Consider the following 19560-nt stretch of genomic DNA (forward strand, 5'->3'; position numbering starts at 1 on the left):
GCATTTTCTGTTTTTATGAGGATTAGGGCCCACCCTAAATACCTTATTTGAACAAGACTAGCTTTGTAAAGACACTATCTCCAGATATGGTCACATTCTGAGATACAAGAGTTAGGCCTTCAACATATGAATTTTGTAATATACAATTCACTCCATAACAACCAGGTCACATTGGGGAACTCTTGGATGATCTGTGGATATTTAGTCTTGAAGAGGAATAGTGGTAATTGTACATAGGGAGGCAGAAATTTGATAAATGCCTTCAAATGTGATAATGTACAATGTCTAAGGAAGTTAATACAATGTTTAACATATCGTAAGCATTCAGTAATTGTTATCTCTCTCTCTCTAACCAAGTATTTGTTGAGTACTTCCTCTGTTTTGACCCACTACATTTTGGTTTGATTTGTCATCCAACAATAGATAAAAGAAACGCTACCATTTAGGTGATTTATTTATAACATTTGTTTTCAGTTATGTCTTTTGATAGCTTCAGAAGAAAAATCCATTTGATGAGGCAATGGTTGAATTAAATATCCATTGTAGAACTATGGGGCCTTCCAAAATCCAGATGAGTAGGTTTTAGCCAAGTTATATGAGCACAATCTAAATAACTACTGGTCTAGGCAGTGGGGACATAGTGCTAAACACGGAAACCAGGAATGCTGGATTCGACTTGTTTTATGTGGCCCCAGAATAGAAATTCCAATTCATACGTAGCAATTATGTAGAGAGATATTTTTGTCTCATCATAAGAAAGAACTTTCAAAAAGGCAAAGCTGTTAAAAAATGGCTGCCTTTGGCTGGGCATGGTGGCTCGTGCCTGTAATCCCAGTACTTTGGGAGGCTGAGGCGGGCAGATCAACTGAGATCAGGGGTCTGAGATCAGCCTGGTCAACATGGTAAAACCCCATCTCCACTAAAAACACAAAAATTACCTGGATGTAGTGGCGGGCACCTGTAATTCCACCTACTCAGGAGGCTGAGGCAGAAGAATCACTTGAACCCGGGAGGCAGAGGTTGCAGTGATCTGAGATCGTGCCATTGCACTCCAGCCTGGGTGACAGAGTGAGACTCCATCTCGGAAAAAAAAAATATAGCCGCCTTTGAGGTAGCAAACCTCTCTCATATATCAAAACCCATTTTGGAAGATGAAGTATTTGGCATGAGGTTATGGGAATTAAAGAGACGAAAAAGAAGTCAGGTAACTGACTTTTAGAACCCTTTCCTACTCTAAATTTCACTATTTAATGAAATTAAATAATTCATTTTAAAAAGGTGTGAGGAAAAGGTAACAAGAAAGTGTAAGAGAACAGGTGTATATAATATATGTTTTGAAACAAAGTACTCTAATCTCTTCTTATTTATCTGGGAAAACTTTCTATAATTCCAGGAACTGTGGCAATCATAGAAGAGAATCAACTCAGCTGGTATAGTCTCTGGTTTCCAACTCTTGAGTTTCAAGAAGATAGCACTGCTGAATGAATGGAAAGTATTCTGATTGATACAACCCCAGTCTAGTTGTTTAACAAGACTTGGAAATGATGCATTATAAAGCCATGACTCCAGAAATAGCAAGTGTCTTCCAAGTTGGCAATATGCTTCTGCGACTTCTATAGTAGAGACAAATGTTAAACTTAAAAAAAAATCTGAGCCAATATTAAGTAACATTATACATAAACTTATGCGTCAAAATGAAAACAATGCAAACACTTAAAATTTCTAATTTTAGAATAAGAGTTCAAATATACAGATGATATTATATATGAATCTTCAGGACTTCATAAAAAAGTAAATGCAAATCAACATAAAAGAACGCCCAGGCTGAATGTGGTGGCTCACACCTGTAATGCCAGCAGTTTGGGATGCCAAGGCAGGAGGATTCCTTGAGCCCAGGAGTTTTAGACCAGTCTGAGCAAAATAGTGAGACTTCTCTCCAAAAAAAATTTTAGAAGTGTGATGGCATGCACTTGTAGTCCCAGTTACTGAGGAGGCTGAAGTGGGAGGATTGCTTGAGCCCAGGAGGTTAAGGTTGCAGTGAGCCGTGATTGTGCCACTGCACTCCAGCCTGGGCAAGAGTAAGAGCCTGTCAACAACAACAACAAAAAAAATAACAACAGCAATGCACATGTATAAATGGAGACTTCAAAGTTTCTAATATTTAAGTTGCAACTTAAGAAAGGTTGCCCTTTTTTTGAGAGAGAGAGAGAATCTCACTCTGTAGCCTAGGTTAGAGGGCAGTAATGCAGTCATAGCTCACTGTAGCCATCTACTCCTGGGCTCAAGTCATCCTCCTGCCTCAACCTTTTGAGTACCTAGGACTACAAGTGTGCACCATCACACCCTACTAATTTTTCAAATACTTTGTAGAGACAGGGTCTTGCTTTGTTGCCCAGGCTTGTCGCAGACTCCTGGCCTCAAGCAGTCTTCCTGCCTCAGCCTCCAAAAGTTGGGATTTCACGTGGGAGCCACTGTGCCTAACCTCAAGGTTGTTTTGCTTAAAGTTATATTTGCATGGAAGCTGATGCTGAGTCAAGATTTTACTTTTAATAAATGATCAGGCAACAGAAATATATAAACATAAATTGTCTACAGTAGTCTTACCCTGGTGGCCCCCAATGGCCATTCCTTCCAGTTTCTAAGGCTTCGAGTAGTTCTTGTTCATGCTGGCTTTGGACTTTGCCATGTAACTTGCTTTGGCAAACAGGACATTAGCGAGCATGACACAAGCAAAGGCTTGATAAAGCACTTGACTACTGGGGCTTGTTGCTTTGCGTCAAATGTTATGCTGTAAAGAATCTTGGGCTATGCTATTCAGTGGTGAGAAGGCCATGTGAGAGTCTGAGACGATGGAGGATGAGGGCCTGCTTGGATACTCTGGCCACAGCTGAGTTCCTAGTTTATTGCAGTTCTAAATGTGACTTCAATTACAAAAGGACAATGCATTGTTCCAGTCAACTCACAAGAATCATGAGCAATAATACATTTTCGTTGTTTGAACCCACTACATTTTGGTTTGATTTGTTATTCAATAATTGATAAAGGAAACACTACCATTTAGGTAATTTGTTTATAACATATGTTTTCAGTTATGTCTTTTTGATAGCTTCAGGAGAAAAATCCATTTGACGAGGCAGTGGTTAAATTAAATATCCATTGTAGAACTATGGGGTATTCCAAAATCCAAATGAGTAGTTTTTAGCCAAGTTATATGAGCACAATCTAAATAGCTCCCTAAGAAGAAAGGATTTTATGAAAAACTATAACATTTTAAAAGCTTCTAGGAGAGTTTTTAGTAGCTAGTAGCAATTTATTAGATGATATATTTTGTTACATGTTTTAGATATCTGTAGCAGCTAATTATAGTGATGCTTATTCTCTACTATCAAACAAATCATTAATAATTTTTTTTAATGTAGACCTGAATCTCTTTGAGCAAACAAACTGGAGAAACTGTATTTTTTTTTTTTTTTTTTTTTTTTTTTGAGACAGAGTCTTACTCTGTCGTCCAGACTGAAGTGCAATGGCACAATCTCACCTTACTGCAAACTACACCTCCTGGGTTCAAGCGATTCTCACGCCTCAGCCTCACGAGTAGCTGCAATTACAGGCGTGAGCCATTATGCCTGGCTAATTTTTGTAGTTTTAGTAGAGATGCGGTTTCACCACGTGGGCCAGGTTGGTCTTGAACTCCTGACCTCAGGTGAGTCTTCCCGCCTCGGCCTCCCAAAGTGATGGGATTACAGGTGTGAGCCATTGTGCCCAGCCAGAGAAACTGTTTTCACTAAACTGAAATTGTGGCTCGTTTGTTGACAAATTATTCACTTAAAAAAAATCGCCTGAGGATTTCTGAAAATTATGATTCTTTCATTTATATGAACTACTGTTGAATTAAAAAAATTTACATTAAACTTAATAGAAGCCCTCCATTATATTATCCATTATAAAAAACCAAGATTTACCTGTATTTTTGGATTTATCTAATAAATACCCTTCTTCCTATGTTTTGAAATGTAAATGATTGTTACACAAAACAGCAGTATAATTATAGTTTCAACAGATACAACTGAAAAAAAATTTCTTTGGGTTATAGTTTTTTATGGAGCAAGTAAATAGTTGCTCTCTCTAAAACATAAATGTAAATGGTAAATTCAGTCAGGTGGCAATAGGTATAAGAAATTTAAGTTGTTTATACCTGTGTTTTACAAGAATTTCAATTAGATAATATTCCTTTCAATTATATAATGGTTAACAGTTTGCACAATTCTTTATCAGACTTTTTAATCGATTAGTCACTAAGTGCCAAACACTAAGAAAATTCTGAGATATTCAACCTAAGCTCAACAGATGTATTTATGTGGACCTCAGATTATAATGATACAGCATATCAATATAATTTGAAAAAGTGCTTCACTGGGAGAAGTACTGATATGATGTGGCTGTGTCCTCACATTGAAATTTTTTTTTTTTTTTTTTTTTTTTTTTTGAGATGGAGTTTTGCCCTGTAGCCCAGGCTGGAGTGCAATTGCACGATCTCAGCTCACTGCAACCTCTACCTCCCAGGTTCAAGCAATTATCCTGCTTCGGCCTCCAGAGTAGCTGGGATTACAGGTGTGTGCCACCATGCCCAGCTAATTTTTTGTATCTTTAGTCGAGACAGAGTTTCACCATGTTGGCCATGTTGGTCTCAAACTCCTGACCTTGTGATCCACTTGCCTCAGCCTCCCAAAGTGCTGGGATTACAGTTGTGAGCCACTGCACCTGGCCCTTGAATTTTAATAATACCCAAATGTCAAGGGCAGGGCCAGATGGAGATAAATTGAATCATGGGGATGGCTTCCCCCATACTGTTATCGTGATAGTGAATAAGTTTCATGAGATCTGATGGTTTCATAAAGGGGAGTTACCCTGCATAAGCTCTCTTTGCCTGCCATCAAGTAAGGTATGACTTTGCTCCTCATTCACCTTGCGCCATTATTGTGAGGCCTCCTGAGCCATGTGGAACTGTGACTCAATTAAACTCAGTCTCAAGTATGTCTTTATTAGCAGCATGAGAATGGACTAATATAGTAAATTAATGCCAGAAGTGAGGTGCTGCTGAAAAGATACCCAAAAATATGGAAGTGACTTTAGAGCTGGAAAACAGGTAGAGGTTGGAACAGTTTGGAGGGCTCACAAGAAAACAGGAAGATGTGGAAAAGTTTGGAACCTTCTAGACTTGTTGAATGGCTTTGACCAAAAGACTAATAGTGATATGGACAATAAAGTCCAAGCTGAAGTGGTCTCAGATGGAGATGGGGAACTTATTGGGAACTGGGGCAAAGATGACTCTTGCTGTGTTTTTGCAAAGAGACTTGTGGCATTTTTCCCCTCACCTAGAGATTTGTGAAACTTTGAACTTGAGAGAGATGATTTAGGGCATCTGGCAGAAGAAATTTCTTTTTTTTTTTTTTTTTTTTGAGACGGAGTCTTGCTCTGTCTCCCAGGCTGGAGTGCAATGGCCGGATCTCAGCTCACTGCAAGCTCCGCCTCCTGGGTTTACGCCATTCTCCTGCCTCAGCCTCCCAAGTAGCTGGGACTACAGGCGCTGGCCACCTCGCCTGGCTAGTTTTTTGTATTTTTTAGTAGAGACGGGGTTTCACCGTGTTAGCCAGGATGGTCTCAATCTCCTGACCTCGTGATCCGCCCGTCTCGGCCTCCCAAAGTGCTGGGATTACAGGCTTGAGCCACCGTGCCCGGCAGGCAGAAGAAATTTCTAAGCAGCAAAGCATTCAACAGGTGACTTGGATATTGTTAAAAGCGTTCAGCTTTATGAATTCAAAAGACATGGTGTGGAATCGGAACTTATGTTTAAAAGGAAGCAACGCATAAAAATTCAGAAAATTTGCAGCTTGATGTTGTGATAGAAAAGAAAAACTCATGTTCTGAGGAGAAATTCAAACCTCAAACCGGCTGTAGAAATTTGAATAAGTAATGAGGAGCTAAATGTTAATTGCCAAGACAATGGGGAAAATGTCTCCAGGGTATGTTAGAGGACTTCACAGCAACCCCTCCTATCACAAACCAGGAGGCATAGGAGGAAAAATAGTTTTGTGGGCCAGGCCCAGAGTCCCAGTGCTCTGTGCAGGCTAGGGACTTGGTGCCCTGCATCCCAGCTGCTTCAGCAGTGGCTAAAGGGGGCCAAGGTACAACTTGGGCCATGGCTTCAGAGGTTGCAAGCCTCAAGCCTTGGCACCTTACATGTGGTGTCGAGCTTGCAGGTGCACAGAAGTCAGGAATTGAGATTTGAGAACCTCTACCTAGATTTCAGAGGATGTATAGAAATGCCTGGATGTCCAGGCAGAGATGTGCTGCAGGGGTGGGGCCCTCATAGAGAACCTCTGCTAGGGTAGTGCAGAAGGGAAATGTGGGGTTGGAGCCCCCACACAAAGTCCCCACTGGGGCACTGTGTAGTGGAGCTGTGAGAAGAGGACCACTGTCCTCCAGACCCCAGCATGGTAGATCTACCAACAGCTTACATTGTGCACCTTGAAAAGCCACAGACACTCAATGCCAGCCCATGACAGCAGCCAGGAAGGAGGCTGTACAATTGAAAAGCACAGGAGTGGAGCTGCCCAACACCATGGGAACCTGCCTCTTGCATTAGCATGACCTGGTTGTGAGACATGGAGTCAAAGGAGAACATTTTAGAGTTTTAAGATTTGACTGCCCCACTGGATTTCAGACTTGTGTGGGGCCTGTAGCCCCTTTGTTTTGGCCGGTGTCTCCCATTTGGAATGGCTGTATTTACCCAACACTTGTATTCCCATTGTATGTAGGAAGTAACTAACTTGCTTTTGATTTTACAGACACATAAATGGAAGGGACTTGTCTTGTCTCAGATGAGACTTTGGACTGTGGACTTTTGAGTTAGTGCTGAAATGAGTTAAGACTTCCGGGGACTTTTGGGAAGGCATGTTTGGCTTTCAGAATGTGAGGACACAAGATTTGTGAGGGGACCAGGGGCATAATGATATGATTTGACTGTGTCACCACACAAATCTGACCTTGAATTGTAATAATCCCCATGTGTCAAGGGCAGGACCAGGGGGAGATAGTTGAATAATGGGGGTGGTTTCCCCCATACTGTTCTTGTAGTGAATAAGTCTTATGATATCTGATGGTTTTATAAATGGGAGGTTCCCTGCACAAACTCTCGTTGCCACTTGCTGTGTAAGACGTGACTTTGCTCCTCCTTTGCCTTCCACCATGATTGTGAGGCCTCCCCAGCCATGCTTAACTGTGAGTCAATTAAACTTCCTTTCTTTATAAATTATCCAGTCTGAAGTATGTCTTCATTAGCAGTAGAACAGACTGTTACAAGTACTAAATGAGATTTCATGATGTGTCCACTTGTTCAAACCTTTCGGGTCACGAGAGATTGCCACAGGAGATAATCAAATGTGAAAGCCTAGAGATGAAGGGACATGGTACATGTACAAAAAAGGGGAGGGCAATAATTCAAAATCAGTGGTGTATATCTTATAGGGGAGAGTGGCAAGGGACCACAGTGGACAAATTAGCACCATCTAGATTTACATTGACTTTTAAAATCAAATGAATCTAAAGAATTTTAGATACTTTTCTAAGGAAATAGAGAAATGGGAAATAGGGAACTACTGAAAAATCTTTCTGTTTGGAGACTGGGGTCTTGCTATGTTGACCAGGCTGACCTCAAACTCCTTGGCTCAAGCAGTCCTTCTAGCTCAGCCTCTTCAGTAGTGGGGTCAACAGGCGTGTACCATTGCATCTGGTCTGAAGGTTCTTAAGAAAGAGGAAGACTACATTTAGAAGTATTACTTTCAGCAAATATGCTTGCAAGGAGCCCAGTTAGGAGGCCATTGGGGGAATTCAGACAATAAATGATGGAGGAGGTAATTTTATGTAACTGCCATAGGGAGAAGTATTTGGAAGTGCATAGAGGTAGAATCAACAGCACCTGGTGATGAATTAATTGCAGCGAGTTGGAGAAGAGCAGGTGTGAAGATTATTTTCCAAAGTTTATGGCTTAAGCAAGAGGATATATACTGTTTCCTCTTGTTCAAGTTATAAACCTGAGAAATGGGAATTTAAGAAAAAAATGTGATTTTGGGGGTATGAGTAATACATTTTTGTGGATGGAGATTAATTGTAGGTACTGGTTGAACAGACTAGGAAGACTTTCTGCAAAATGTTTTATCTAAAGTGAGGACTGAAAGATGGAAAGGAAGAGAGAGAGAGCACAAGTGTGTGCACATGTAGACAACTCTTAAAAAATTGGCTTTAACGGGGAGGAAACAAAAGATGGAGAAGGACATATGGCCGAGAGAGGGATTGAGGTTAATTTGAGCAGAAAAGAGGAAGAAGTTGAAGACAAAAAAGAGGAAATAATTGTCTGAGGATACAGGAGGAAACACTGATCAGAGCATACATTATCTCACTTTTGTCTCTTTCAGTCTGTCTTTCTCTAACACATAAGCACAACAACTATGATGCTATTAATTTATGGATAATATAACTAAGATCCAAAATCATATCACCAACAAAATGTCATTTAACTGGTATACCTTGGAGCTAAAATTCAATTCCCAATCTCCTGACAGCTGAAGCCAGAGCTCACTCTACTAGAGACAGTGGGGACAATGACTACCTAATTAATAGCTGGCATACTTTATTAAGCTCTAGCTGACAAGTTAGTCAATCCATTAAAATAATCAGTCACAAGTAATCCTGCAGCCTGATAGCCACAATTGCGTTTTCCTTTTGAATTTAAATTTTAATAAGATAATGTTTGTATGATCTAGACAGGATAGAGCTTGCTTGACTTGTTTGAAATAAGAAAGTGTCAGAGATATGTGTAGCAATCATATTTGCATTTTTTGATTCCAAGTATATATACTTTCCACTACTTTGGCTGTTTCATGTTGGTCTAGAATGACCCATTCATTTTGCCCTGTGGCTTTAAAGTAGAATTCATTTATTTGAACAGTTATGGAAATTAATGGCAATAAAAAATATAAGAGAGAAAAGGAGAAAATTATTCGACTTTATTTTCTTTTCTGTATAGAAGTAACCCAGTAACTCCTTTTATTTCAAGGATTAAGTTATCCAGAAAAGCATTTTTATTCTTGTATTTAATATGGATTTTTAGATGTATAGCATTTTTCTTATTTGTGACTCAAGTTGCATAGGACATGCATTATTCATGGAGAGAAAATGTGGTAGTAAGCACACTTGCATAAACATAATATGGAGGATATTTTAAATTTAGAAATAGTATTTGGCCTTATGCTTCAGGAAACATCCTACTAAATCATACAAGGACTAAAGCTTTTGATAGATATTTATCAATCCACCATGGATGCCTGCTGTGACAAGCTATCTTTAGGAACTGAGAATTTGTGAAGATTAGTTACTGGGCTTTCTCTATGAAAGGAAAGTTGAATGTAAATACAATTGCATTGTAACATACCAGTGTAGATCTTGGGTTTGCTAGAACAGTATTAAGTTTAAATGTTCTGACTCCTAACAGATGATGTATGATACCATATATCCTGAATTTTTGTTAGAAAAATATAGTCACCATGTTGTGTTTACACTTGCCATTGGCAGCAAGTCTCCTTCAAATCTTTCCTGAATTCATTCTAATCCAAATTTATTTCTAGCCTCTGAACTAAAATTGCCATAGACCAATCACTAGTGACTAGATAATGTCATATTTGATGATCATTTCTCAATCTTCATGTAAATAAGCTTATCAGATGCATTTGCCATAGCTTATCTTGTCCTTCTTTAAACACTTTCTTCACATGACCTCCAGGGCTCCTATTACCTGGTTCTTCTATGCCTTACCTGATTTTCTTTTTCAGTCTTGTGTTCTTTAAATAATGAATCCCCCACAGCTCATTCTTTGGACCTTTACATCCCACATCTATATTCACTTTTTAAGTGATCTTGTTCACACCTATGGCCTTTAATTATTTTACAGCCAAATTTTGTATCTCTAACATGGACTGCTCACCTGCAATCCAAACTTGTATAATCATCACTACTTGAATATCTAATAAGCATCACAAATGAATAGGTTCAAGGCCAAACTCTAAATTTATCTTCCTCTCCCACCTGCTCCCCTCTTAATCTGCCCCATTTCAGAGTAGGACAAATTCATTCTTTAGTGACTCATGTCAGTCATCTTAGATTCCTTTTGTCACATCTCACATCCAGTCTGTCATGATATCTGTTACATGCACTATCAGAATACACCTCCCCTTCTACCATGACTTCCTGCATCTAAGTCCCTGACATTTCTTAGTGGTATCATTGCAACTGCTTCTTGACTCTTCTCTTTGTTTCTGCCTTTGCTGCCCTACAGACTATTTGTAACCTTGTTTTCAGAGTGATTATTTTAAAGCACATCATCAAATCTATCGTCTAGCCAAAATTCACTGATGGTTTCCCAAATCCCTCTGAAGAAATACTTAAAAGCTTTCTTGTGCTCTCTACAAGATCTGTACCTCACCCTTCTCAACACTATCTTCAATACTTAGTCTCCTATCAGGCTCCCCTTCTTCCCCCATTTTCTCCAACTCACCTAACTCCATTCCAGCCACATCAAACTCCTTTGTGTCTCATGAAGATACTAAGTCAGCTTGCATGTCAAAGCTTTGGCACTTGCTATTTGTTCTGGGACCTTTTCTTTATGTCAGCGTGACTCACTCCCTGTTTTCTTTTAGGTACCTTTTAAAGGTCACTTTATATGAGAGGCCTTTTCTTATCTCTATGGTAAATGCTACCCACGTTACCACACATCCACCTTTTGGTACTTGGCACTATATTTGCCAGTTTGTTTGCTGCCTATTGCTATTAGACAATTATGTATTTAAAAATTAGAATCACATACTTTTAATTAGATAACTAGAATATTTAGCTCCATGGAAGCAAGGACTTTGTCAGCTCTGTACCCAGCAGTGGTGCCTGTTACATAGTAGGTTCTCAGTAAATACTTGCTGAATGAATGATTATATATTTATATAATCATTATATATTCCTTTCTGAATTGAACACATATTTTTCATAGAGTAAAAACCAGCTAAAACAAAAGTCACCAATACCTTCCAACTGTTGCTTCTTCTGTAAATAAGCTGTTAGCTCTTTGGCTTTGATTTCTACGTACAAGTCTCAGATGAAGAAAATGGAGAATCAGTGCTAGTGGGTATTGTGAATGAAGGTTGTAACTCACAGGAATATTAGTATTGAACTACAAATACATACAGATTTGCCTCTTGATATTTGGGTTATGAGTTATGATACCTGCACAATCACAATAGAAGGCTTTTCTCTGCTGGCAATTTGTGAATTACGACAGTGACCTGAATTTCATGTCTTATAGTACTTCCTTTCCAGGATTAAAATGTCCCTTACAGTAATTTATTTAATATTATTTTTTTAAAATATATAATAACTGAGGAACAGGTTCTTCAAGATTTACACTTCTTATTCTACAAGTTGAAGAATTCAGCATCGATGACTTTTTAAAATGCTGGCAAGCAGTAATGCAGATTGCCCCAAGTTTTGCTCTGTCAGTGGTAGACAAATCTCACCTTTTCCAAATGCCGGTTGTATGAGTTTGTCCTAGCTATAACTTTCTTAAGTTTGGTTTCTTTGAATAGGAAACAGGAAGGATAGGAGCATCCACACTATAGGGTTGCCTTGAAGATTAAGTGAGGAAATGCATGAAATGAAATTTAGAAAATCCCTAAGAAACCTTCTGTAGCTTCCTTATCTAACATTATTTTTAGCATTATATTTACCAGTTTCAGTGTTCCTGTGTAAAATATCTTTCCTTGAGTGGTCTTAGTTGTTGTTGTTTTTTTTTTTTTTTTTTTTTTTTTTGAGACGGAGTCTTGCTCTGTCGCCCAGGCTGGAGTGCAGTGGCCGGATCTCAGCTCACTGCAAGCTCCGCCTCCCGGGTTTACGCCATTCTCCTGCCTCAGCCTCCCGAGTAGCTGGGACTACAGGCGCCCACCACCTCGCCCGAGTGGTCTTAGTTTTTTGATACATAGAGGGGCAGCTATAAATGCAGCTGTTCTAAGAACAGAGTATGGGGTTATTGGAATCCTGGTGTTATCACCTGTGTTTAAGAATTATATGTTTTTCAAGTTCTTTTTACATTCAAAGGTGAAATTAAATTAATTTTCTGTGTTAACGTTGCCTAAAAGTGTGAAAGAGCATTTTCCCCTCCCATGTATGGAAAAAATAATTTTTAAAAAATGATTACAACTGAAAAGTGAATTTAAATGCTGTAAAAACTGAAGCTCATATGTCTTTATATTATAACAAATTTTGCACCTGCAAACTAATGCTACAGAAGTTTGCATCATGTGTTAGTGAATATTTCCGTAGGAAGGTGCTAATGCTTCCTAAGTAGCATATGGGCCATTAGATCTGATATGTGAAGAATGACTTGTGCAGCAACCTTCTGAAAATGATTCAAGAATTTGTTGTAAGAGAAACAGAATTTCTAGAGACACAAGAATCAAAATACCAGCTTGACTATTATAATGACACTTTGTAGTTGTATATCACCTTTCACGGAATTCTTCACACCTATTTTCTAAATAACATCTAAATAACATTTCTGTAAGTTAGTTAAGTGGCAGGTGTAGGCTTCTCTTCAATAAAAAGGGAAATACATATTAGAGAGTTAACTACTGCGTTTGCATTTGTACTATGAGTTCTTCTTGATTGAGCTTTAGATTTTTAGGATTTTAAAATACGCATTATTTTACTGGAAGTAAGAAAATTGTCAACTCTAGCATTAACTTTGAATAGAGGAAATAGCAGACATTAAAAATAATCTGGTTAATCCAGGTCCTGCTGTATGTGTTAAAGATAAGGAGCTATTAGCACCAAAAAATATTATTCTATTTAGAAAAATAACTGCCTTGACTATAGGTGAGAACATTCATAGATACGGGAATCAAATCAAATAAATATTTATTTATTTATTCTTTAAGCATCAACTCTGCATTTACTACAAACGCATTAAGTGTCAGATAACGCAGGCACTGAAAATACAGGTTGGATTATACTCAGTCTCTTGCCAGGACCTCCAGCCAACCCCACTGGTATTCTCCGGCTGACAGAGATTTGAAAATTCCCTGAGACAGAGCTCCCAGAGGGAGGCCGGGCTACAGTCTTTGGGGTTTGGGCAACTTACCTATTCCAGTCTTCAGGCTTAGGAGAGCCCAAGCCGATTGAGGGGTGGAAGTGGATCCCCAGCACAGCACAGTGGCCCTGTAAAAGCATGGCTAGGCTGCTGCTTTAAGTGGGTCCCCAATCCTGTTTCTCATCACTGGGTGGAGCCTCTCAATCGGGTTCTCTGGCTACCTCCACCAGTGTTCCCCGGCTAACAGTGGTTTTAGGCCTCCTGGGATGGAGGTCATGGAGGGAAGGGTGGGCTGTCATCTTTGCTGTTTGGGTGCCTTACCTATTCCAGTCTTTGGGCTTTGGCATGTCCGAGGTGACTGGGGTCTGAAGCGGACCCCCATCACAGCACAGGTGCTCTACGAAAACATGGCCAGACTTCTTTTTTAAACAGGTCCCTGATTCCATTCCATTCCTCCTCCCAGGAGAGGAGGAGGAATGGAATTGGAGAGACTTCCCAACTGGGGTCTTTAGCCACCTACATGTATGTTCAGTCCAGCAACAGGCCTGGACCTCCCTTGGACAGAATTCCCAGGAGGGGCAGGCTGCCATTTTTGCTGTTTCACATACACCCTCCTAAGTCTGAACCAAGAGGAAACTGAATCCCTGAACAGACCAGTAATAAACTCTGATACTGGGGCAGTAATAAGTAGCCTACCAACCAAATGGAGAATCAGTACTAATGGGTATTGTTATAACAGATGACTTCTGTGATGTCATATTTACATTATGGCAGGCTAAATAATAGTATGACATTGAAATTTATATCTAATAAGTTAGTATACTTTAGATGAGAAGAGAACAATTTCACACAGGAGAAAATAAAGGGACCCATGCAGCTATATTGATTATGGGTTAATTTGCAGGCAAAGAATAGAAAATTATACCATGGGGCTTAAAAACATAGTTTATTTTTATCACATTATCAGCAATCTGAAAGCAAGTTGTTGTGGTAGAGTTAGAAACTTTAATTATGCAGATACAAAAATAATATAATTTAAATCTAAATAATTTGCCCCTGTTCGCAAATTAGGAATATAACAATTGGTAGATAACATTTGTTGTTATTATTAACATAATCAAAGTTTCATTAACTTTTAAAAAGGAAATCAATGTTTTTTTCTTGAAGGCTTCCACTCTTTTTCTGTATTGTCCGAGGTCTCTGGGAGCCTCATTCTATCCACATGAAACAGTCTTGCTTCTTGAATCTCTGCTCAGTTTACTAGTTCTAAGCATTTGTTATTACCTAGAATCCCACTTGGAGACAAACCTCTCATGATCTCATTGAAGGTGATTGTGCAACCATGAAATGAGGTTATAACCTGGCCCACATAGACCTCTGGCTTCAGTTTTCAATTTATTTGGTGCACATTTATTTATATGCTCAACAATTTTTCAAAAGCTTGAAAAAATCAATTAAAAGACAACTGGAGAAAACTAACAATGAGATGACAGTGTTAGTGAGAATGAAAGAAGAAAGAATCAAAGGACATTTTTACTTCTTATCTAACCCTCCCAAGAAACTGTCAAATCTTGTTGATTCTGTTTGAGAAACTGAGTGGATGATGGTATCATTTGCTAAGAAAGGAAACATTTCCTAAGATAGAAAACATTGAAGAAGAGCGGGTGTAGGGAAGGAGAGGATGGCAATACTTTGAAATATAGTGGATTTTAATTGCTTCTGAACCATCTAAGCTTATAAAGAGATGTTAGTTAGTGTCTGAATATATTATTCTGAAATTTCAATGAGAAGATTAGAATAAAATTAAGACTTTGGAATGATAAATGTATATTCTTACTCATTCCGTAGGTATAGCTTCTAAAAACCTAGAAATTCATCTTACAGGAATGAATTACTTTTAAACTGTTGATCTTCTGTCACTGAGAAGATTCTAATAGATGTTAAATAATTTGGGTCACTATTATGGTAAAAGTGCTCATTGGGAGACTCCAAATTCTCCAGTTTGCTTCCCAAATTTCTTGGTTAGGTGAAAAATGGAAAATTTCAAATGCCAATAGACATAAATTTTTTTCCACAAAAGTGAATACTTACATAATTCAGTAAAGAGATGCAAAGACTTGTTCAAAGATCTTGGAATGACCTTTTATCCAACCTCTGGAGTTAAAGCCGGATCATGTGCAATGTTTAGTGGATGAGGAAAACAGTCAGTAAAGTAGGAGAAGAGGAGTTGTGAAATGAAAACATCATGAGAAGTGGGAGTAAGGTTAACCTTTGTTCTACTCCTGGTTATGCAACTTATCTGCTATTTTACCTTGAGCTACTTACTTAATATTTAAATTTTCTCTTATGTTAAATGAGTGAAATAATATGTATTAGTTGTGAGGATGAAATATGTGTAATGCTTTGCCTAGTGTGTTTCATATATATGGGAATAATAATAGAGTTACTCCTACTAGCAGTGTGCATTTTGTGACTTAGATTACACAAATGAAAATAATTTGTAGAAAATCAACATTTGTAGAAAGCTTGTCTGAAAGCATAGAAGGTGAATTTTAAATATATATGTGTGTGTGTATATATATTCTGTCTTATTTGAAAATAAAATACGAACATGTGGAAAAAGTAAATACTTTAACCAAATTTTTACGATTATCTGATGCAGAAATATTTGCAAAAAAACCCACATTCAGTTATTTGTTTTTCTTTTGGCTATGATTTGCATAAGTGTTGAGAAATTCAATTTTGGATACCAATTGAGAATAAAAATAAATGAATTGAGTTTAAACACAAATCATTTATCTATAATCCTTGAGCTGAAAATAATACTGAATAGAGTGCTTACATTTAAGCTAGTTAAGCAAAAACCTAAGCCATGCACGATGTCAATTTTTCTTTTATTAATGATACCTTGATATAAAACCATTGAAGGTCAGGGAAAGAAAGGAATTCAATGTCCGTTAGTACAATCTTTTCAATGGAAAGACGAAAAAGTGAAGTTCTAGGAGGACACATCTAATGATCTTAGAACAGACTTCTAGATGAGAGTCTTCTGACTTCAATCTCATTTTCATTCTCCCTGTGTTCCTTCTGTAAACTGCCAGTCTGTTTATATAATGGCAAAAATTTGTCATCAACCTGTGCAATGGCAGAGAGGCCCTTTGGAGTTTTAAGCTTGAGCAAACATGTTGGGAAAAGACATATTCATTAAAATTTTTGCCTTCTTTCTGGTCTTCACTGATTTATTCAATGAGTGCATTACAATGAGTCCATATGTGAATCCATTTTGAGCCACAGTTTTCTGGGGCTATAGTTACAAGGCTGTGGCTCGGCTTGTTATGATTACATCTGTTCTGTTATTTTGAATTTTCCCAGGTCCAAAGCTTGTTCCTGTTAGAAGTCTTCAGTGGTAAGTGATACTACCTCTGCACCTGAAATCCATTTAAATTCTCAGCTGCCCATGGGGGTACAACTCAGTCTCCCCATTGTTTTGAAATGACCAGCTTCAACTTCCAGGACACGGGGCCATTGAGATAGCTGGTGAGTAGTTGCTGATTATCTCACAGATGTTCTAGCTAGACACTTCCCAGCTCCGGGGCAGGAAATGGTATTTAAAAATGGAGATCTTACTTCTAGATACAGATACCCTAGCAGATACTATATCTTAGTCAAAAAAGAGCATGATCAAAAAATATTTTCATGGGAACCATCCTTACAAACAATAAAGTATTCCAGCTTGCAAACACTCTTTCCAAGTTTTTCAAATCATTAAAAGCCTATGAAAAACTGTCATTTATTTTTAATTACATTTTGAGGGTTAGTCTACTTCTACTTAATTATTCTTTTCTCATATAAATGTGAACCTTCTCCAAGGTTGTGTATTCAGTTTTTTTTCTCTATTTATCCATGTCTTCTTAGTCTACATAGATCATAGATCAATGACTTTAGTCTTTTTTTTTCCACCAGAGAGTGTCATTTACCTCCTTTTATAATATGGTAAAAGCCTTGACACATGTCATTAGAAAAATGAACACAATTGCATACATACTCATATTCACAATATTTTGCTTATAATGCTAAGGGATCAATAATATAGTTTATAAACCCAATATATAGAAAATATTATTATACCAACATGCAATTACTTCAAGAATTATTAATACTTCATATTATTTGTATAAAGCCTTTAAAATGTATTTTATGCTTTATACATCTCAACTAGGATACCAAATTTTCAGCAACTAAAGTGAAATGGAATTCTGTCCCCAAATAAATTTGTGTTTAATACAAGTATACATCACTTCAGCTTGAACATTTAAATTAATTTAAATAAAAGAAAACATCTAATTTCTCAGTCACATTAGCCACATTTCCAGTGGTCAACAATCGTACGTGGCTGGTGGCTACTATATTGGAGAGTGCAAGTCTCTAAGATAAAACTGAAACACTATCCTATGGATTATGGAAAAGGTCTCTAGATCAATGAGCTTTTCTTCTTGCTGCCACTCCTGACAACACACCATGTAGCCATCTCACCATAGAGCACTTTGCCATTCTTTATACATACTGTATCCTTATGCCTCTATTCTTGGATGTCCTTGACTGATATTTTGGTAACTCTGTTTACCCTCACATACTTGGTTCTTCTATAAAGGTTACCATTTGACCATTAAAAATTATATTGCTATCCAACCTCAAATATTAAGAAAAATCTTTTCTTATTTTCCTACAGAAATACACTCTTACTGAGTACTTAGAATGAGTGTTAGCCTCTTTCAAATGTGTTTTCTCATGTTATCTAGTCAACCGAGGGGAGAAACTGAAGTTCATAGAAGTATGCTGTCCAAAGTCACTTATCACAAACTAGAGGAAGGAAGAGGAGCCATTAGCTGGGAATTACCAGCATATTCTCACCAACAGAGGAACAAATTTATGCGCATTTGCACCCACCTTCTCTCTCTCATACCTCTTATATTGGAGGAACTAAAAGTCCAATGTAACAGGAGGATTTTAATATTATGTTGTAAAATAATAATATTTATGTTACTTTCATAAGTGCTCTGGATAACATCGATTTTCACACGATCAAGGACTTTGCTTGTTACTATAGTTTGATATGATTTGAGAAATAGAAGACAGTTTAGAAATTATCCACCTCTATGATTCATGACTCCATCCCTTTTTTGTTTTATTAGCTCCAGAAAATTTTGTTCAACTATAATGCTATCAGGAAGCCAAAGGCAGAAAAGGCTAAAAAAATATTAAAAATTAAGACTAAACAGAGTATATTGTCTGAGATTTTTCATCATACCTGTGGCAGAACAAGGACAATAATATGGACTTTTTAATTCTTACTTTGGTACTCTTTTCATTTTATTATATTTTCCCCTTCCAAGGCCCTTACTTTATCAAGAAACAAACTGTTCCCCTAGAATGACAATGGGTAGAAATATCTATCTGTAGAATCTTATTTAAAAGAACAAGACAAAGTCTGAGAGTTATAAAAACCAAATATTTGCTGCTAGGTGTGAATGTTTCCAAAATGTAGGTGATTTAAATGCCTTTAGCCATTAGAATACAATTGTGGCATTGAGTTTTTTTCTTTTTGATGCCTACAGGGTGTTTCTTTTTGTGTCTCTATAGTTTTTGAAAAAATTGAAACTTATTCAACATGATGGATATAGCACTTTCAGGGTATCCCACTTGTTAAAGCATTTAGTGACTTAATACTTAAAATTCGGCTTTCTAAACAAAGATGAACTAGAAAATGTCAAAGTGTCAAAATAAACAGCCAGATCTTCTAACCAAATTTTCAAAAAGATCAGCATGGGTATTCTGGTTAAGTTGACAAATAAAAGAAAAATATGTACCATGTCAGATTACATGTAAAAATGTTTTCACAATTTTCTACATCATAAAGACTGTGGTCCTGTATGTAGAATAATAGTAAGCAAAAGGGCTTCAGAGAATGTTTAAGATATCTTGACATTATTAATCTGCAAACTGTATTTACTATTTTATGTTATTTAGGATATTGGGGGTGGACAAATTGACTGGATATTACAAAGTAAGGCTGAGGAGATGTTGACTATATGTGTTACCCAGATACTGTGTTAGTATTTTCCTGTCCTTAGTGATCACATAAACTTGGCTTAAAGCCCAAATTTCTCATAGTTTACAAGTGTGTGTACTTTTATGATCCTTACAAAGTTATAACCTATAAGGCACCTTCTTTTACGTTTGTCCCCTGCTCTAGTTTGAGTGCAAAACACTGCCCCTTGATGGCCATTAAAAGAAATGGAATCACAACAGGCACAACATTATTTTAGTTGCTTCACTGAAAATGTGAGAGTTATGGGCAGCAGATACAACTGAAA

The 19560-nt window shown here is 37.6% G+C and overlaps 1 long non-coding RNA gene across 1 annotated transcript in view; it reads left to right on the plus strand.

Annotated features, from left to right (window-relative positions):
• The window catches only part of LOC126960632 (uncharacterized), a 72137-nt gene extending 55438 nt beyond the window's left edge, over positions 1-16699 (plus strand). The window contains exon 3 of the long non-coding RNA XR_007728087.1: positions 16559-16699. This is a non-coding gene — a long non-coding RNA (uncharacterized LOC126960632). The remainder of the gene's footprint in view (positions 1-16558) is intronic.
• Positions 16700-19560: the final 2861 nt, after the last annotated feature.

Source organism: Macaca thibetana, chromosome 8 (genome assembly GCF_024542745.1).
Source record: "Macaca thibetana thibetana isolate TM-01 chromosome 8, ASM2454274v1, whole genome shotgun sequence".
In the NCBI taxonomy this organism is placed as follows: domain Eukaryota; kingdom Metazoa; phylum Chordata; class Mammalia; order Primates; family Cercopithecidae; genus Macaca; species Macaca thibetana.